The 21,944-nt window shown below is 47.5% G+C and overlaps 1 protein-coding gene across 2 annotated transcripts in view; it reads right to left on the bottom strand.

Moving 5' to 3' along the window:
- SIL1 (SIL1 nucleotide exchange factor) overlaps window positions 1–7,805 on the bottom strand; it is a 234,451-nt gene extending 226,646 nt beyond the window's left edge. For both annotated transcript variants that reach the window (XM_019534832.1, XM_019534835.1), the window contains exon 1: window positions 7,728–7,805. The gene's annotated coding sequence lies outside the window, so the exon portion shown is untranslated. The remainder of the gene's footprint in view (window positions 1–7,727) is intronic.
- Window positions 7,806–21,944: the final 14,139 nt, after the last annotated feature.

The raw sequence follows: 21,944 nt of genomic DNA, 5'->3' as shown, positions 1-21,944 counted from the left end.
CCAGGGCCCCCCTTGGAGTCACCAGGAACAATGGCCACAAGCTGAGGGAGGATAGGTTTAGGTTAGATATTAGGAAGAACTACTTCACTGTAAGGGTGGCCAGAGCCTGGAATAGGCTTCCCAGAGAGATAGTGCTCTCACCTCCCCTGGAAATTTTCAAGAGGAGACATGATAGGCACCTGGCTGGGGTCTTATGACCCCTCCCAGCCCCAGTGCTCATTCCTGCCCATGGTGGGGTCAGACTCAATGATTTGTCTAGGTACCTTCCAGCTCATTGATTCTATGATTCTGCCACGCAAAGAAAGGAAATAAGAAGCCCTCCCTATTGCCCTGTTACGCTCTCAAAGATGTGTCTTAACTAATTGGCACCTTCTTAGTCCATAAGAATCTAGTTTAATCTGAATCTAGAAGTTTCAGTGAAACAAATAAAACCAATTGGGAATCATTTATTACAAGATTATGTTTACCAGACATGTATAAATAGCAGGTATAATGGGGGGGAGGGGGGAACAACACGATTTGGGTACTTCTGTGTGGTGCTTGCTGGAGCTTTTGCCTGCAGGACCACCTAGAGAAAGCCCCTGCTGTTGAGGCTGTGAGCCTGGCCAGCTTTGCTTCACAGCAGTCCAGACCTGTCCCATAAGATTATGCTTATCCTCAGCACTAATCTTGCAGTAATTCTGCTTTGTCAATTAATCAATAAGCTTCTCACATTGCTTGGAATCACCCAAGGGTCTGTTTAAATTCTTTTTACCCTTCCACCCCATTTGAAAGTTAACACTGTACCTGAAACATGAATACTGTCATGAATTCTATGGAAGACCCTGGCTCTAAGCCACGAAAGTAGCTTGGGGATCACTTATCTCATTTACATTCTCCTCCCCAACCTTTACTTCGCGATAGGGCTATGCGAAATGGCACCGTTCCATTTCGATTTCCATTTCAACGGAACAGCGTTTCATTTCGATTCAAAACTGCTATTCTGTTTCTTTTCATCGAAATAGTTTCACTGTTTTGATGCCATTTCCTAGTTTCACCTATAGGCTATAATGGGGAAGCTCGAAACAGCCTATAAAACTTGGTCATTTTTGGCCTGATTTGGATGAAACTTGCAGGAATGGTAGCCCCTTCTAAGGGCATGAAGCCTGCCAAGTTTTAAGGACATAGGTGCAGGGGTTTCACTGAAACTGCACCTCAAAAGTCTTGAAAGCAAAAAACTCATGTTGTGTATGCGTTAAGCCACAGTGGGGTCAAAACTGCAGGCTTGCTAGCCCCCGATGAGGCAACAAAGCCTGCCAAGTTTCAAGGAGATAGGTGCAGGAGTTTAGGGGAAACTGTACCTCAAGCTCCGGGCAAGCAAAATTCGTGACATGAGTGATACCATGTGTGTGTTAAGGTGCAGCAGGCTGAAAACTGCAGGCATGATAGCCCCTGCTGAAGCCACAAAGCCTGCCAGCTTTCAAAGAGATAGGTACAGGGGCTTCTGGGTTCTGCAGCCCTGCACCTCTGGCTGATGACAGGCAAAACTTGTGACATGGGTGGATGACACTGAGTGTGTGTTAGGGTGCACCCTCACTCAGCTGACACCAAGGCAGAAAGCAGGGCAGTTCAAACAAAGCTGTCTTTTATGCAGTTTTTTCACCCCTCCCCCAGAGCACTGGGATTGGAAGGGACCCCAGAGAAAGAGGACAGTCACTGGCCAGCTACACAGTCAATAATTGGAGCAGTCCTTCCCACCCCCTCCTTACTTTAGTTTCTGTTTGCTTGCAGGCAAGCCCAGCTTGAGCTTCAAAACTTGAAACATTTAAAAAATGTCAAAATGTTTCAACTTGCTTTGTTTCATTTTTAGGCTGTTTTGAAGCTCTCTGTTTCATTTAGATTTTGTGCTTTCAATCTCAAAACAAGTCGAAACAATGTCCAAACGAAACTGCTGATGAAGTTTTGCACAGCCCTACTGTGTGGTAGCTGGAAACGGAAGCCAGAGCTGCCACTGGGTAAATTTGTTGCTTAAATGACCCACACAGAGGGCTACAAGTGACTCTGAGGATTGAATATCAGGTTAAGGAACAGTGAAGTGTCAGCTAATTTCTCTTCAGCCAGGATAACCCCATGTTTATAGATCTGGCTGGAGCAAATCAGGGTGGACCCCAGAAACAAAATAAAGGCTCTTGAAGTAAACTCCTTTGGTAGAGAATAGCAAAGCATGAATCTTCTGGGGAAGCATCAACAACAGTAGAGACTCCCCCAAGGGAGGTGGTAGAGGAAAGAGCACTGAAGTGGCTCATGTACACTCACTGCCTGTGGAAAATGGTCTGCACCAGAAACTAGCCCAGGTAGGGATTTCATGGTGGGGCTCAGGAAGCACCCACATCTTCAAGATATAAATCCTGATTGTGGTTTGCCTTTAAAAATGCCAGGGTCCTCTAACCCAACTACATCTCAAAAGGGAGAGTGGGAGGTCATGCTTACAAAGGAAAGCATTGCCAGTATACCAATATACCATTAGGCACAACTTTCCAAGACTTTTGACAGTGCCCCACATGTCACTTATAAGCAAAAAGGGAAATAAGGAATCACCACAAAGCAAATGTCAATACAAATGTTTCTCAGACTAGTTATCAAAAATTCACTCAAACAGGAAGAATCCTTCAGGCACAGTTCCATAGGAGCTGGCCCAGAATCTGTTTCTATTAATTTTCATTAACACCCATCATGGTGGAATACAATGCATATTGATAAAACCTGTGGATGACACCAACCTCCGAGGCACAGGCACTCTGGAGATCAGGTTCAGAGTTCAAATGATCCCAATAAATTGAAACAATGGTCCAAGATCAATAATGTAAAGCGTAATGAAGACAAATGCAAAGGACTATACCTAGGAAAGATAAAAGAATCAAATTTACAAAGCTAGGTAGCAGTAGTGAAAAAGAAAATCTCAGCATGCTGGTGGACTAAAACTTAAACGAGTCAGCAACATGATATCAGTGCAAGAACCAAAGCTCTTTGCATACAACATTCCTTTTAATACATTTTACAAAGTGAAATATGATTAGGGACCTACTGAAATTGTGATTTCACAGATTTCATGGAAATGGTGAAATCAGGCAATCTCCACAAAATCCATCATGGAGGGGAGAGGGGAGACTCACTAAAAATAAAATGCTGGCTCCCCGGTAGGAGCCAGCCGTCCTCCCAGCCATGCAGCCCAGCACAAAGAAGCCTGCCAGCATGAAGATAAACAGGCAAAGATAAATGTTGCCCCCCACCACCAATTGGCTGAAAGGGCTGCCTATTGTGTGGCCTGGCCCTCTCCACCAATCAGCAGTGAGGGGTGGGACCACGTTATGGACAGCCCTCTCAGCCAATCAGCAGCAAGGGGCAGGACCATATGACAGAGACTTCACCAATCAGCAGTGAGGGTTGGAGTCACTGGGGGCCTTTGGCCAGAAGCATGGCAGGGAGGCCACCACGATAGGGCCATGAAAATGGCAGCTGGCCTTGCAATCTGCCCACAAAATTGGCCAGCTGTCTCCTCAAGTTGGGTAGACCCCTGGTAACAATTCTATCCATGTAGGACAGGCTTGTCCAACATGCGGCCCTCCAAGGCATTTTCTGTGGCCCGCAGTGCTGTAACGGGAAACAAATCGTTCCTACCCCTTGTCCTTCCCCCAGCCAGGCTGGAGGTTGGCCTAATGGCTGCTGAAGGGCTGGGGAAGGGACAAAGTTCCCACACGCACTGCATCAGCTTGACGTTTCCGATGCGGTGCATGTGGGAAGAGGAGTGCAGACCCAGCTCACCTCCTCCCGTCCCCAGCACCACATTCGGAAGCCACCGTTTTCCAGCCCGAGTGACTCGCCACTCGCAGGCAAGAGGCAGCTTGACTTGGCCACCCAGCCTCAGGGTGCTGGCAGAGGCAGAGCGGCACAGGCAGGTGCCTCCTCCTGCCAGGCTGTCAGCATTGGCCATGCTGCGCAGGGTGGCCCTGGGCTCAGGCAGAGCCTGCACTTGCTGCGCCCTGAGGTGCCGCCCGGCCCCGGCTTCCTCCAGCCTGGCGCGGTGCAGCAATGCGGACCCACGGAGGCGACATGGCAGCCGAGCTCATCCTTGTCATCTGCCTCTGCTGCCTCCTGCCCAGCCGGGGTGCCACAGGTAGGGCTGGGTCGGGCCAGGGTTAGAGCAGGAAGACGGCACCTCCCCCGGGGCCAGGCCAGTGACTGTGGGCTCCCAGCACCTGTGTGTGTAGGGGGAGGTCCTTGCCTTTCACAGTCCCAACCCAGTGTCCCTTACTGCTCCTACCTCCAGACCCCAGTTCCCCAGTGTGTGGAACATGGGGGGGACCCCAAGTAGCCCCTTGCAGGGTGGAACTCTACCAGCCCACAAGAGAAAAGTCAGTTATATGTTTTTCTACTTTAAAGGAGAACCCACTTTTAAAGTTTGCTCGTGACCCTTTCACATATTCTTGAGACCTTCATTGGTGTCAAAGGTCATGTGACATCACTTCCTCATGTGATACCACTTCCTGTGAGGTCTTTGAATATGGCTCACCGCTCCACTGGGTGATAAAAAGTTTGTGATCCAGCCCCACATTCAAAAATGTTGGACACCCCTGATGTAGGACAAGTGAGACCTCAGCTGGAATACCGCATCCAGATTTTGGCACCACGCTTTAAAAATGAAGACAAACATTGGAGTCCAAAGAAGCATGACAAAAAAAAAATGATAGGTGGTTTGAAAAACATGATCTGTGGGGAAAGGTTGGAAGGGCTGGTTTTTGCTTGAAGAGAGAAGACAGGAGGACAGGATAACAGTCTTCGAATATGTAAAAGGTTGTTATAAGAGACAATGATCAATGGTGTTCCATGTCCACTGAAGGCAAGACAAGTAGTAATTAGCTTATCTTAAAAGCAAACATTTCTACTAGGTATTAGGAACCACTTTCTAAATTGTAAGACGAGTTAAGCAGTGGAATAGGCTACCTAGAAAGGATGATAAACTCACCATCATTTGAGGTTTTTAAGACTAGGTTAGAAAACATTTATCAGGGATACTGCAGGTATATTTGATCCTCCCGATCTGAGGCAAGAAAGACTATACTAGATGATCTCCTAAGACTCCTTCCAACCCCACATTTCTTATGATTTACAGTCACTCATGTGGACACACTTAATCCATTGCAAGAGTGACTTACAGTGTTCTGCAAAACCCCTTTGATAATAGGAATTATAGACACATAAATTATTGGTTTAAACTTAGTCGTTATCGCATTGTAAAGTCTAATCTAACTCACATTAGTCAGCTGGCTATAAAAATCCTAGCTGGCAATGAGGCAGATCCACTGACTCACTCTGCAGATAGAATTCCATACACTGCAGAGGGAAGGGCATGCTAACCCTATCAGCTTACAGGTAAATGCCAAAACTTCCCCAATCCCTTTATTCATTCAGAATAAAATTATACATTGGCCTTTGAGCTAAGGGCAAGCAAGATTTGGGGGCATCTGCACTTCAAGGCCTCTGGGTCTCAGGCCTGCACATAAGATGCCATGGATTTGGGAGCATCTGAAGCCCCAGACTGGGAAGGAGGATACTTGTGGGTGGTAGCACCACACAAGCTTGAACGACTGAGTTTTGCTCAGCTCAGTTGATGGAATTCATAACTGATTTGGCTAATTTGGCACAAGACAGGAATTATAAAAAATATTATACATTCCTTAGCATCTGTATCACTGTTCTGCAAAAGACTAGGCCATCTCCAGCCCTGTGGAATTCATCTCCTTAACTGGGATTCACTCACTGTCCTGAATGGGAATAAGGTAATGGCAATGGTTAACGGGCATGTTATAACAAGTTAAATGCTTATTATAAACACACTTCAAGGAGCAACACACCACCAGCAGGATGGGCATATTTAGCCCTACTCAGCAGTAGGTACGTTTGTTAGGAAACCCGTGACTTCAGGCTTCATAACAAACTTGAAACTGAGGCAAGGCTTGCAAAGCTTTGATGAATCTTGAGCTTCATTTCAAACAAACAATCACAAACCCATTCAGGATTTCATTTTGCTTTTGGAATGGATGGAATTTTCTTGCCCAGCTGCTTTAGAAGTGACATTTTCATGAACCGAAAACATGGAGGAAAAAAAGTTCATGCCAAGTTTCAAGACTGCTGTATACCAGCAGATTCCTTGTTCCAGCATTGCTTGTTTCAGAAGCTCAGAATGTATGTTAGGAGTAAACTAGCTTTGTATAGGATTTCTCATCTACAGAGCAGCTGACAAATATTAATGAAACCTGATCAACCCACAAAAGAATGGCATGTTAAATGTTATATCCCATGTGGGAAAACTGAATGCTTGGAGAGTTGAGCATCTTACCAAAAGCCAGAGAAAAGATTTGGAAGTCTCTAGCTCTCATCCCCAAATCTAACCCAGTAGTATGCTGTCCCACAAAAGCTCCAGTGGCCAATCTCCTTGGTATAGTATTTGCTTCATCATACTTGCCCAGCTGAAGTCACCTTTCAAATAAACCTCAACTTCCCTATGCCATAAACCAGGCAGATTTCAAGGGAAGAACAGACCTTTTAGATAGGGTACCTAAAAACTGTTTTTTGCTGGTAAATTTGTTTCTAAGTTTTAAAAACTACATTCTTAACAAGGAAGTGGAAAAGGGTTGCATAGGCTGGGCCATGATTTGAGGATACAGAGAATTTGTTAGCAGTGCTGAAGTCCCATCCAAATTTGACCAAAAGCTGACCCAAGCTGCATTCTCTCCAAAACTTGTTGTATTACAACAGCAAGGAGGCCCCAGGTTCAGTATCCCCCCCCTTCACAGCAGCTTCTCAAATCTCCAGTGGCTACATTTCCACAGTATGGAGGGAGGCATCGGCACTGCAGGAACACTGTCACAGAGCAGGGGAGCTCCATGAGTTCACCAAGCAGACACAAGCACTTGCAAGATCTGCTGTAAGCGCTATAAAGACTTATCAGAACTCATGGTAGAGTTCTGAGTTGATAGAGTTAATCTTTTATTAAACCAACTAGATTTTTGCACCAAAAAAAAAAAAAAAAAAGTTTAAACCGCAAGCTTTTGGGCACTTATCTGTGGGTACAGATAAGCCAGGCCCAGTGCTGGGTGATGCAATTCACAGGAAGAACCCTGGGGGGGACCCTCCTTTTGAACCTCTGTAGGTCAAGGCTCCTGCCCACACAACCCCAAGTCTCCTGCCACCACGCATCAGAGCCTAAGGGAAGGAAAGAAGCGTCTACCCTCGCACGCAGACCTCCCTCTCCGCATCGCGGGCAGCCCTTGGCTTGACAGGACCCTTAAAACCAAGCTGTTGAGAGGGTCACAGAAAGTGAGCCCTTCGTTGGCTCAGCCTGCCCCTGTCCGTGCCGCCACCTCGCTCCCAGCCCGCGGGAAGAGGGCCGAAACGCCCGGCCCCCCCAACAAGCGCAGCCCCAGCGCGGCCCTGGGCGGGCGCCGCCACCTCCGCTCTCGAGAGGCGCGAAGCAAATCAGGGCCGCGCTCCTGCTCACGGGGAGGAGATGGGGGGCGGGGGTGGGGCCGTGCGAGCCTGGGCAAAGCTGGAGCGGGCACCGCGGGCCGCATCCCTATGCCCCGGGCCTGTGCTGGCGGCAGCGCTGCCCGTCCCTGCACCACGTAAAGGCGCGCGGAGCAGACGCCTCGCGAGACCCTCTCCCGCCGTGACAGGCGCTCGGCTCCTACCTGAGCCCGGAACTCCCGCCGGCCACTGCGCACGCTCAGCTCTGCGAGCCAACGGCCGCGTCCGGATCTGCTCGGCATTCGGGGCACGTGACCCGGCCACCAATAAGCAAGCGCCACGTTACCCCATTCCTAGCAACCCGGCGAAGCCTCGTCCCGGCCTCGCGCGTCACAATGCGAGGCAGCCCCTGCTGTGGTCCCCAAGTAGCGCCGGCAGCGGGGCAGTCTGAGGTGAAGTGCCGGCGCGTTGTGCGGTGGGAGGCTGTCCCGCGGCGCCTGTTTGAGCGCCCCCGCCGATGCTGTAGCGGGAGCACTGGGGGCAGCGCCGGCTCGTTCCTGCGGCACCAGAAGGACTTGCTCCCAGTGAAGCGAACACAGTTCTGCACGGGCTCCCCCCGGTGCTAGTCATGCAGTGTGCAGGAGCCTCCGGCGTGCACCATCCTCTTGGGGCAGGAACGGCTCTTCAAGCCGAAGGCAAGCCGCAGGCGGGGGTGTTTGTATGGCTGTTACACCCTGCAAACGCCTCGCCTGCAGATCTGCCCTTCAGCCGGCTTCCTGCAGGAGCAATTTTCTCATGCTCCTGTGTGATGTAGGAGCTTGCAGCCCACTGATTTCTGATGGGATGAGACTGGCTCCTAAGTGTCACACCCGGACTGTGGCCCAGTCCATCTACACTGGACTAGGATTATTCCTTCTGGTAAAGAGCAGAAATACACTAAATGTCTGCGGAGCCACAGAAGGCCACCAGATCCCGATTCCACAGCAGAGCTCCACCTGGGAGCGAGGTGTCTTATCATCTGGAAATTCTAAGCACATGAAAGGTCAGCCACTAACTCCACATAGACTATTATCATTTACTATTAGGAGCTGAAGGTCAGTCTGTATGCTATCAGAAAAGTCACTTAGCTGAGATTTACTGTAATCTCAGATTTGACCTATGACCTCAATCACACAATTTGTGCGCACTAAATATCCTCCCTGGCTATGAGTAACCCATATGAGCAGCAATGAGAAGGAAATTGCCATTAGCTTTTGACATTTTTATGTGGACTTGTGGTCTCTAAGAAAGAGAGGAGAAGCAGTTTTGACACTGAAACACTATGAAACACAACATTGTGCTAGCAAAACAAAGCCATCTCTGCTCAGAACATATGCGTGGCAGCTAGGCCTTCTTTCCTGCTAGTAGCGTTGCATTTCTGCTAAAAGGCTAGGTTTTTTTTGATAGATATGGTATCTTTTATTAGACCAACTAATAAGCTGGAAAGTTGTTCTTTGCAAGCTTTCAGGCACAAGCGCCTTTCATCAGGCATAGGAAGACTGCTGATGTTGTGCTCTCTGAGGTAGAAAAGAAGCAAATTTACAACAAGGATGTCTGAAAATGCAATGCCTGCCTATGTTTTTAGACCAACATGGCTACAGCCAACAAATAAATGGAATAAGGGTTGAGACACTGGCCAGCAGCAGGTGCATACAGATACTCCTGCACCTTCTGTTATTTGTCATGGTCCCTTCAGCAGCTAGAGCCTTTCCAGGGTGGAAGTGGCCAGTTGCCCTAAGAGCTTGCCTGCTGTTGTAACCCTTATTCACGCAGGTCATTCTTTCTCGGATACTTAAAAATGACAGGGCTGGTCAGGTGAATAAGAGCAATGAGGTGAGCCTGCCTCTCTGGAAAGAACTGTAACATCTGAGTATGCAAAGGGCAGACAGTGGGATCCACTTTTGATGGAGCTAGACTTGTAACAACTGACTTGGAGCAGAAAAAGTTGAAACTCCCTGATTGCCTCAGTGTGTTGAGCAGTGCAAGGTGCAGATCTGGTCATAGTGACCCATTACACAGAAGCTGCCTACACTGCAGAGACTCTGTCCACAGGTGGTATGAGGGAGCTGGAATCTGTCCAAATGGTATACGTTGTCATACTGCACACACATTTCAAAACCAACATATGAGTGATTCGGGAGACTGAGGCCTTGTCTGTACTCCTGTGTCTCAGCCACCAGAGGTGGTGCAAGTAATTCCCTTTCCCTCTTTACTTGAGTTTCAGGCTTCACTTGTCTGTATCTAATAGTGGTGGCCTTTGTGGGGGTCTTTCTACTTCATGTGCTGTTTCCCTTGGCCATGGTGTGCAGGATCCTGGTGATGGAAAGCCTGCTTAGAGAGGAAGGTAGGGTAATATAGAGCATAAAGGATCAGAGTCACCCAAAAATGGTTGGCACTGCTTGTGTGTGGTTATCATGGCTTTGCTGCACACCTCCTCAGCAGCTTCTGCTAACAGGGCTGTAACGGAGAGCTTGTTATAATCCAAAGCCACGCATCCATATGAAAGGAGATGATGCAGCAGTGGCTGTAATCTTCCCTGTCCCCCAGAAGGGAAACCTGAAAAAGGGCCTGACTGGGAGAAGGGTGTAATTTGCACATCTGTGTATCGGCTTCAGTGGCTGCAACCCAAAGTGTCTTTCCCATTTTCAGCTGTTTGTTCCTCAAACTGTTCCCCTTTCTCTCTGACACCTGAGGGAGGCTGTGAAGTTTCAGAAAGATTCATGAGTGTTAACTCGTAATATTTGCACCAAATATTCTGTGGGCCACACTGAAAAAGAGGTGAGAAAGATAGACCAAAAGCAGTTATACATAAACTGCTTCTCCTTTCTGCCTTAGAGACCACAACAAGTCCACACAAAAATGTCAAAAGCTAATGGCAATTTCCTTCTCATTGCTGCTCATATGAGCTACTCATAGTCAAGGAGGATGTTATTTAGTGTGCACAAATTGTGTGATTGAGGTCATAGGTCAAATCTGAGATTACAGTAAATCTCAGCTAAGTGACCTTTCTGATAGTGTACAGACTGACCTTCAGCTCCTAATAGTAAATGATAATAGTCTATGTGGAGTTAGTGGCTGACCTTTCATGTGCTTAGAATTTCCAGATGATAAGATACGGCCTTTCACTTGCTCCCAGGTAGAGCTCTGCTGTGGAATCAGGATAAGGTGGCCTTCTGCAGCTCCACAGAGACATTTACAATGTATTTCTGCTCTATACAAGAAGGTTTAATCCTGCAGCCCGTATTTGGCACACATCTGCCTGGCTTCAGCATCATCAGCTACAGGAAGTGGATCAGAGGCAGGGTTAGCCCCATGAGCTTTGGGGAAATCTGATCAAATGAGTCTTGTTTTTCCAATTCCTCTTTGAATACTAAGACAAATCGATTGTCATTGCAATAAGTGCCTCAAACACAGCTATAAAATCAGAGCCAACTCGCCTCAGCATCCAAATGGATGTAAAAAAATTAACATATAAACTACTGTGTTATTAAAAACCAGCAACCCCATATCCTGCAAATAGTAGTTTCCTAGTATTTGCTATAAAAGACCATATTAATTTAGTGAGAGCTGCAGCCCAGCTTTGCAATGAACAAAATGGGACCTGCACACCCCCCCCCCCACTACAAAACTGGATGCATCCCCCCAAAAACAGTGGTTACTGACTGCCTAAAATTCCCTTTGTCCTTATATCCTCCACTTTAGGCCAATCCTATGAGATGCTGACCCCACCTGCCCCTGGAGGCAAATTATGAATTCCCCACTGTTTGCAGGCTCAAGCCACTCTGTGCTTGGATTCAGCAGCACAGTTAACATTGAATCCTAATCTTTAAAAGGAGATATGTTAAGAATCAAGGCCCCGATTCTCTGCTTCTTTTAGTGTGAATCTGAAATAAACCCATTTGATTCAATGGAGTTTACAACTGAGCAAAACTGGAGGAAGATCCTTATAAGTTTCACTTTGCACAAAGCAATAGAGAGGAGACAAGATGTGACCAGACAGCAAAGTAGCAATGGGGACAGAAGGATAACAGACATGAAAAGAATGGTTATGCTGAGTTGCTATACTTCTCTGACAGCTAATGGAGGAGTGAGGATGCCCTTGGCTGGCCATGTCCATCATTGGCCAAGATATCTTCCTGCCGCAGTCCATAGCACAGCTGAGAAAGGAGTTAATGATGTCTGCAACCCAGCTGGAGACTGACAGAACTCTGATCTCTGTCTCTAGGATGAGCAGCAGGTCAGGCTCTGTTCAATGTTAGATCACTAAAGTGGCATTGCTGGCACAAGTGCTGCCTGGGTTTATAAAAAGGAAAGGATGCTAAGAACATTGTGCAAAAGGGCACTTACAGGGGAAAGAAGCCAAGGTGAAGCAGAAGAGACAGTAGAAAGGAAGATGCAGAAGAGCCAAGCATGGACATGTAACCCTCATTGACTCGGAGTTCATAGGAGCCACAGAATCCATGCATGGGTAGGCCTGGCCCAAAGAAAGGAAAGGAAGTAAAAGGGGTAGAGACAAATAAGCAACAGCTGGCGGGGGGGGGGGGGGGCATAGAAACAGCTTTTAAAACTAAGCTAACCCCTGATTCTCCTTGGAAGGTGTTTACTCACAGTACCCTCATTCACTTCAGTGGTAGTAATCTAAGTGAGGGAGGAAGAAAGAGAAATCATGAACTGGCCCTAAGACAGCAGAGAACTTGACAAAATAAAGATAGAGCAATACAGCTAGACCAAATAAAGCCAAAAGTGACCCCACAGCTAAGGTTGCAGAAACAAAGTTGAAAATGAGAAGCAAAGCTTTCTTCAGTAGTGACAGCTCAGCTGCTGTGTAGGCATGCACTGTGCCTGGGAAATGGCCAGCCTATTCATTTCAGCATTATTAGCCAATTATCCTGAAAGTACTGACAGACATGCAGCTCCCTGCATTAATTCATGGTGCTCCACAGAAAGCATCATGAATTAGAGCAAACCTCAACCCAACAGACTTTCATTGTTGGACTGGGGGGAAGGTGGGGATTGATTTCCACTTTGGAGCTGATCCAACAGAGGAGCTACCTGCCTGCAGCCTCTCCCCCTTGCTCCTCCTCCAGCTCTGGTGCTGTCTGCAGGAAGAAGGAGAGATGGGGAAGCAGAAGGGAGCTACAGGCTGGGTTCATAGAATCATAGAATCAAATGACCGGAAGGGACCTGTAAGATTATCAAGTCCAGTTCCCTGCCATGGCAGGAGGTAATTGGGCTCAAAGGAGCTCAATGAGGTGCTTGTCCAGCCTCCTCTTGAACACCTCCATGAATGGTAACTGCACCACCTCTGCTGGGAGTGTGCTCCAGATTCTAGATAACCTAATGTCCTACCTACATCTTTCTTCAATTAATTTGTGCCCGTTGGTCTTTGTTCTCCCTGGGGGTGCTTTCTGAAGAGTTGGTCCCCTAGATCTTGGTATTCTTGACATACTTTTAGGCAGCTATCAAGTCACCTGTCTTCTGTTGCTCAGACTGAACAAACACAGTTCCTGGAGTCTCTCCTCATAAAGCCTATCCTCCAGGCCTCTGATCATTTGGGTGACCCTTCTCTGCACCCTTTCAATTTTATCCACATCCTTCCTGAAGTGCAGTGCCCAGAACTGGACACAGTACTCCAGCAGTGGCCTCACCAATGCCAGGTAGAGGGGGAGGAGCACCTCTCTGGAACTGTTCACATGTCAGCTGATACATGCCAGAGTTCTGTTTGCCCTGCAGGCAACTTCATCGCACCATTGGCTCATATTCATCTTCTGGTTGATTGTCACCCCAGGTCCCTTTAAGATGCAGTGCCAGCCAGTGGACCATCACCCATCAGATAGCTGTGGTGAAGGTTCTTCCTACCCAGCTGAAGGACCCGGCACTTGTCCCTATTGAACTTCATCTGATTGCATTCAGTTCATAACACCAATCTGTTGATATCATCCTGGATCCTTATCCTGTCCTCAGATGTGCCTGCATTTCCCCACAAGTTTGGTGTCATCAGATAACTTAATCATTGCACTTTCCACCCCCTCATCCAAGCCATTGATAAAGATATGAAAGAGCATGGGCCTAAGTACTGATCTCTGGGGGACACCACTGGAGATGGCCCTCCAAGATAAGGCCATCTCATCAATTACAACTCTCTGGCATTGGCCTCTGAGCCAATTGCCAACCCACCTCACTGTAGACTGGTCTAGGCCAGTACCCTCCAGTTTAATTAAAAGGATCTCATGGGAAATAGTATCAAAGGCCTTGCTGAAGTCTAGATAAATGATGTCAACCTCATGCCCCTTGTCCAGCTGGTTAATTACCTGGTCATAAAAGGATACCAGGTTAATTAGGCATGACCTCCCCTCAACAAAGCTGTGCTGTTTGCTTCTTAATATTCCACCAGTTACAAGATTGTGGTTGATGGCCTCCTTAACAATTTTTTCAAAGATTTTTTCCAGGACTGAGGTTAGACTGACCAGTTAGACAACCCTATAGTTTGCAGGGTCATTCCTCTTCCCTTTCTTAAAGACTGGCTTTGCCCAATATGAGCTGGAAGAGGGAGGGAAGGATCCTGGGGGGTGGGGATGAGGTAGGAGTGGCTCCAATCCACCAACCCCCACTCTAGCTCAGGCTAGGGAAATCTCAGTCTAGAGCTTCCTCCCCTTCCTCCATCCCCACTCCCTTCCTGCAAACAGCACCAGGGGTAAAGCTGGGCTGCATCAGCCCAGCCTTCATTGAACACATGGATTACAGAAGTTATCTAAAGCACTCTACTTTGGAGTACCTTCATCTAATCCCTCATTAGATGAGGATTAATTAGTTGTGTAACTGGGCACTTTTAAAATGCTCTGCAGTCAGGCACGTGTCATGGTATGGCTGTAGAGCGCTTTTGGGGGACCTACTGCTCAACAGAGCACTCCACCCAGAGGTAGCTCACTGACAGCACTCTATGAACCTCAGCCATAGTTTTCAGAAGTACCTAAGTAATTCTGGTTTCATAAACTTTTAGGTACCCAACTTGAGACACCTTAGGCCCAGATTATCAGAAGGGACTGTTAGTCAGGATTTGTAAGTCAGGGCTCTTTGAGATATATTGAGTTGGGTATCCAAATTCACTGATTGATTTCAACTTTTTTATTTGAACTCACTAAAAATTTAAGTATGCTTCTGTACTGTGGCAGAAGGCCTGGATTCAGGACTCTATTAACTTTGCAGCAAACTGGATGGCAGATCAGAAAAAATAGCCTGTTTTCTGTAGCAGTCTGGGAACTCTAGAGCAACCAGGTGACTTGAGTTCATTTCCCCTGCTTATGAATAAGATAAGAATAGAATCCTTGTGTTATTTATTGTCACATTACATCAAATGGTGTGCTGTTCTCTAGAAGTTCAGTATAAGACAGCACGGTGTACTAGACATATGTAGCTTGTTTGGATATATGCATTGTACTGAACATACATAGCTGCATGTGTCCAAGGCAGCATATACAAGCTACCTTGTAGAATGCATGGAGGAGAAGCAGAAAGCTTTGACAGCTGCTCGTAAGCCAGATCAGGTTCTCTTTGTAGGGAAGCCTGGATGCGTGGTACCAGTGATGGGACGGGGTCCTGCAAGATGGCCGTGATCTCACCAAGGCCCCCTTACCATGGCAAGTTGGCCCAATAGACACCCTCAAATTCTCTCCCGCCTTGTCTTTGATCAAATGATTGATAGGGAGGCTGCCTTTCAGTCCTCTTGGACACTGTCTTGATTGACTCTCTGGACCCCGTGGGTCCCGCTCCAAAAATAAAGTGTCACAACAGGTGTTTCAGGGCACCCTAGTCTTGTGGGCAATGCATGGATCCAACTACCCCTTTACCAGACCCCAAGCCTTGCAGATGGTACCAACGTTGTTTGGTCTGGGCCTTGTTGCCATTTGACCCCTTTGTCCTCCCTGGGCTCTCCACAGCCTTGTCTTGCTCAGCAGCTCCCTGAGGCTTGGGCTCTCCATGGCCCTATGAAGTGCTGCGCCCTCTCTGGCACCTGTGTATCCCAAATGCCATGCCCTCTCTGGCACCAGGGTCCTCACACTGCCATGGGATCCCTATGAGGCCTTCTCCATCCCTCAATAGCCTCACCCAAACCACTAGTCTTATACAACAATAACCAAAACACAAGCCCCTAGGCTGTAACATAAACTCAAGCCACTTGGCTATAACATCATTCAAACCCTACCAGGGAATGCTCCATCCCTTAACAGTATCAGAGGCAGCTACTGCAGACAGGCCCTACCCCTTTACTTGTTCTAGAAGAGCTCCTTCCCCCTTAGCTGCTAGCAGAAAACTACCTTCCTGGGCCCAGTCCTGGGATTTATAGGCCCAGAGCCTTGCCCCTTCCAGTCAGGTGACCATGTCCAGGTGCAGGCTGATTTACCCTCTGGCTTGTTGCCTTGGTAACCTGCACCTGGGCTTCTGTCTCTCTCTCTCTGGGCTTTTTCTCCAGGCAGTTTCCGCCTTTCTAGGAGCAGGGCATTTTTGTGCCCTATGACAGTACCAAAGAGGGAGCAAGGAAGAAGATATGGATAGAGTGGAGGTAACAACATCTGGGGTGTATAGAGCATGGGATGCTTTCTTCCTCATCCCAGGAAACTATACACAGAAATCCCTCTCTTCCCCAAAACCATCCAACTTCCACCACCACATCCCACAGTGACAGATAATAAGCACATCAGTCTGTGTAGATATTTCTGCTAAAATGATTTGCTGCTTCACAGGAACAATACACATTATGAAGCTGTTATTGCAACATCCCTGGCTTGTACATTGAGTGGGGAATTCCCCCTTGGTCCCTGAAGCAATCAGAGTCTACCCTGAAGCATGAAAATGGATCATTACCCTACTGGGTTGCATAGCAGCGACCAAACGTGGCCAGTGCTGAGGGGGTGTGCGCCTGGATTTGGTTGGCGAGCAAAGGAACAGCGCAAATGCTGAGCCCTGTAATAAAGACAAGCGGGATGTTATTCTTCTCTGCTACAAACTTTATTACACCATATGTTCCCACACAGCATGAGTGCTAGACTCTTGGGCTGGGCTGGCTACTTGCAACTAATCATTATTATTTGTTTTAATTTGTGGCATCTCTCATCTGGTGCCTCTGTGAACAAGGCTGGATCTTGAAGCATTAGTGCCCAAACCTCAGGAAATATAAAAACTTATTGAACCATCAATATAGCGCTTGTTCAGAAATAAATCTCTTTAGCACCATGAACTGATGAACTATCTTCCCAACTTAAATGAAACTGTGGAGGCAGAAAGCATTGTCAGGGAAGAGTGAAGCCTCCCTGAATCAGGGCTGATACACATGTTGGCAACTGGAACAAGGTCAGTGAGGTGTAAGTGTGGATACAAATTATTTGGTTAGTACAAAGGATAGGAAGCTGTGCTATAACTCATACAATACGGGTACATCTACATTTAAGCATAACTAAATTTAATGTGCATTAAGCTAATGTGCATTAAGTGATTTTTTTGGCAGATGTCTACATGTGCAGAGATTTGGCACTGAAGTTAGTGCCAAGTCCCTGCACCCCTGCCATGTGCCCCATGTGGATGGGCAGACCCAACACTAAAGTTAGTGCCAGGTCGTGTCTACACATGTGTTAATGCACTTTAACTAATTGTGCCTAAATTTGGATGCAATTAGCCTAATTTCACCATTTTTAATGTGCATTAAGGACGTGCACGTGTAGGCTAATGTGTATTAACGCATCTTGTGTAGATGGGCCACTATATTTACCAAGAAATTAATACCATCATGTGGAGGACAAAATCCTGCCTTTCCCATTGTGGACATAAAAGATCCTCTATAGGGTGGAATCAGTACAAGGCAGGATGGCCCAGGCTGCTCAGTTTCTCATTTTTGGTTATGACATCATGACAGGACACCAATTCTGATGATTTTCTCATAAATCTCACTATCATGAATACTTTTCTTAAAGCTTTAGTTCCTGGAGTCAGAAGGTTATATGAGAATCTCAGTCTTTATTTAAAGAAAAAAAATACGGTTCTAGTGTTCATAGCTGAAGAGAAATGCTTAAAATATGAACCTGCAAGGCTTAGTGCTAAGAAGGGATATCAAAAGAGCCCCAAACATGGCTTACAAATCACACTCTCGTGATTCTTTTTCAAGTGAACCCAACACATGACTTTGGAACTTGGAATTAACATTTTCAGTTTGACTTTAATGAAACAATGTGGATTTTCACCAGCTGTGGTTCTGGCTGTTGTTTTATATCTGTATTATTAACCCCATTTTAGTAATTCAGAATCAGAAATCTATCTGAGCCCTCTCTATTTAGGCCCTTTTTTATCTTGTGTGTTTGTCACTCTGCTTGGCCAGGGAAACTGGTTAATCAATTTCACTTTGGCTCCTGTTATGCTGGAAGGTACTAATGGCTGCCAGGAGGTGAGTCCAGGATCCAAGGACAATCAGAGGCTTTTCTAAAGCCACTGGATATGCCACACCGCCTCTTTTAGGCTCAATAGAAAGAGCAATCAAGTCCCTTTATGTAGTAAAAGCAGCAGCAGAAAACCCTGTGACTTTCCAAACCTCTAGATCAATGGAAATAAACCTTTTAGAGCTTTGGGTCAGGTGCTTGCAACCAGCTGTACAGTGGATGGGGGAGGGAGGAGGGAAGTGGCTGCAAATGTCAGAGGAAGGCTGGAAGGGAGAGAGGAAGAAAATTTACATTTGGGCCATGACACTGGGAAGGAGACATACTGAGCTGAGCTGCTTTCTGCTGATCACTTTCAGAGCCAGATCCTGTCTGTGGGCTGTAGTTGAACATCACTGCTATAGGCAGTATGTATGGATGCAAACCTGGAGGCTGAGATATCACTTAGAGGTGGTGCAGTATCGGAGGCAGATGAAGCAAAGAGGAAGCAGTGCAAGGGTGACACTGAAGGGTGCTTACACAAGTTACATTTTTTGCAAGGTTGGGCCCCTGAAAGTGCTCTACGGCTATGGCATAACACACGTGCCCAGCTACAGAGTGCTTTTAAAATGGCCAGTCACACAAAAAATTAGCCTTGGTCAAATGAGGTAACAGATTAAGGCATTTTGAAGTAGAGCAACTTAGGGAACTTGTGTTCCCTCCTGGGTTAATTTTTTGTACTTTGCAGGGCTGGGATGGTACTTGCACTGGTGAGCACCAGCCCAGTGCTACCCCTGGGCCTGCCAGCAAGGGAAGGGAGAAAAAGGGAGCAGCTGTCAACTGTTTTGCTTGGCCAGAGGTGAGTAGGGGGCAGGATGGAATGGAGCCCCCTAATTTTGTGCCCCCCCAAATACCCCAGCTGGTGTACTGGGAGAAGCCAGGCTAGGCCCACAGGGTGAGGGGGGTGCCCTTCTTCCACCTCCTGCCTGGGCCTCTTGACAGTAGCAGCATGAAACAGATTCACAGAAGTTTAGATTCACAGTTCTGGGAGGAAAGACTTCTGGGGTCAAATAACCCCAGCAGAGTGTGCATCCAAGCTCTTTTGAACATCTCCAGGGTAGGTGCCTGCACCACCCACACTGGGAGTCTATTCTAACTGCTGACTGCTTTGCCTGGCCAGCACTTGGGGGGAGGGGTGGAATAGACTCCCCTCATTTCAGAAGCCTGGCCTGGCTGCCCCCAATACCCCAGCCAGGGTAGCTGGCGGGACCCATGAGGTAAGGAGGCTGTTCCACCCATTCCAGCTCTGGCCAGGTAAAGTAGCCAGCAGCTCCATGCTGGCTGCTCCCTCATCCTCCCTGTCCCTCCCCTGCTGACAGCCTCAGAACTGGGGGGCCAGGGCTGGGGAAAGGGGTGGTTTGGCCCCCACCTGTTGGCCAGGGCAGGTGCAAGCAGGCTTCAAGCTTCACCCCTAACCCAACAGGTGAACATCCGTTGGGTTGCGGGGGGAGGGGGCTCTAAATCATGGCGCATTATGTAAAGTGCCATGAGTTAGAGCACGGCCCTAAACATCTGTAGGCACCCTGAGGGTAAGCAGAGGGACAGAGCTTTCAGGGCATAGAGAGCTTGTGAGAGTGGCACATGATGGGGGAGCAGGTTTCTCAGCAAACAAACTGCCTGCTCTTGTTTATCTGTAATGTGTTGGGGGGAAAAATAGAGTGTGTGTTCTGCAAAACTAAACAACATTACACCAAGAATATACCTGACTCCCATTATTACTTTTGCACTCTAATGGAAACAAATCTCCCAGTCCCCAAATACTGGCTCAAGCAAAAGGAGAAGCAGCTTCCCTCCAGCTTCTCATCAGTGCCTAGCTCTGGTGCAGCAGCACATATGTCTAATTCTTGTAGTTACTGCTCACCAAAGGAATGATGCTTTTTATATGAGAACTAGCCAATTGCCCATCAAGAATGACAGGGGGACGGAGCAGGCAGGGACAGAGCCCTGAGCCCGCGCCCCCTTCCTAGGACTGGGACAGCTTGGCAGAAAGAGATGCCAGCTAGGGAAAGTCCCCAGGATGCCTGCATGGGTTGACGCCCAGGAAAGCACAACCTAAGAGGAAGCCTCAGCATGCCCAAATGCCTAAAGGCAAAGTGAGCCCAGAGGTGCTGCTTGGTCAGCCGGCAGCAGCTTGGTCTCCCTCTGTGTGGTTACCAACATAAACAGCCATGAACAACACATGACCTCAGAAACTGGGGGGACATGGCAACCGGCTGCAGGCAGCGGGGGTGATGGCGTGGTGGCAGTAAGCAGGGAGCTCCTCAGGTGACTGCAGCAGTATTGGCGGCAAGGGATGGGGAAAATGCTGACCAGCAGTCAGTGACCACCCACGGATGCCGTCAGCAGTGTCGGCGGCAGCCAGTGGTGATCAGCGATTGCCCACAGATGCTGCCAGCCGTGTTGGCGGCAATGGGGGATGTGGCGGCCATCAGCAGCACTTCTCTCAGGGGGTGCACGTGTACCCGCACACACCCCCTACGCATCACAAATGTAAACAGCTCTGTGGGCTTGGAGAGGCCATGCCCAGGCAGAGAAGGGTGCACAGAGGTGCAGGGAGAAGAATATGTGTTTTGCAGGCGTCTGAGTGGAAACAGCCTCTGCAGACTGTGAGATGCCTGGGCCTGAGTGGGATAGCCTGAGGCAGCTGGAGCCTGCAAGTGTGTGATGAGAGGAATGAGGGACTGCCCCTCCCTCCATCTTTTGGGCATAAGTCAGGATGACTAACTATTAGTTGTAAATAACTAATTAGGGATTTAATACACTGAGTATTTAACATAGTGCCTAAGTTATTAGCTTTGTATCTGTTGATTTGAGCATTGTTTAGGTGTAAATAGTTATCAACGGTTATTCTTGTAAAGACTCTTTGTGCATTGTAAATAGAGAGTTTCAAACTTTTGATTTTATTTATAACAAATACAGGAACTGTTTGTATGCGTGTAGCAAGTATCTCCTGTATATAATTAAATTCTGTAAATAGCTAATTATGAGTCAGCAAGGTCTTTCCATTGTAAAGGGAGCCTCGCCCCTCAGGGGGCCTCTGGTCACTTGTAGGTGAGCTGAACAGGGGGTAGAGCTACATGGCACCCCAGGTCCTGAACAATTGGACATGGTCCAATAGCAGTGTGCACTAAGGGTTACAGAAGTATGACCTGTTCCTTGTCTGCAGCAAGCATAGGAGAGTATCTGGGCCTGTAACACTAACAAGCCTTCAGAACCAATAGCAGTGGGAGACCAAATGGCGTTTTAATTAGCAAGTTTTGAATTGATTTCTTCTTAGGAGGTATGGATTAACTATCAATTCAGTGAGCTTTCATCCAGGTGAATATTTCCATGGGGTTATTTCCCTCTTCTTTTCTCTTAGGTAGGCTGTATATGATAATTAGCAATCTGCCCAACAACAGGCATAAGCCTGTTCACTTTGAGGGAATGGGATAGCAAGCTTTACCTACCCGCTTCCAGAATGGCTCAGGGAATGCTGTGCCTTATCCTTGGGCAGGAGGGTGAATTGGCAAAGAAAACTAATTGGTTTGCTGCAGATGGGAGATAAAAACAAAATTCTAGGGGAGCAGGTGTCTCAGTAACATAAGCAGGTGGCAAGGAGTTTGTTTGCATAAGCTGTGCTTTACCCATTTCTATTTATTGAGATCTTATTGGAAAGGTTTCTGTAGCACTAATAATAATAGACTCCCCTTCCTCTCTGCATTGGGATGAGTTTGAATCAAAACCTGGATTCAAATATCCTCTAATCTTATCATCTTCCTTTCCGTACAGGTGACCTGCGAATGACCTATTCAGTATTGAAGTCTGCCCTTTGTAAAATGGGCTGAACCAAAACCCTCAAAATGAAGCTTTGAGGTGTAGTAAGATGCAGATCCATATTGCACAGATTGCTGTGATGTGGGCTTGCAGGCTAGCAGCACGTATGAGATAGCTATGTAAAGT

This window comes from Crocodylus porosus, unplaced genomic scaffold, assembly GCF_001723895.1.
Source record: "Crocodylus porosus isolate Cpor-Errol unplaced genomic scaffold, CroPor_comp1, whole genome shotgun sequence".
NCBI classification, from domain to species: domain Eukaryota; kingdom Metazoa; phylum Chordata; order Crocodylia; family Crocodylidae; genus Crocodylus; species Crocodylus porosus.
Note: the sequence above shows the minus strand (reverse complement) of the source record. Positions and strands in the feature narration are given on the sequence as shown.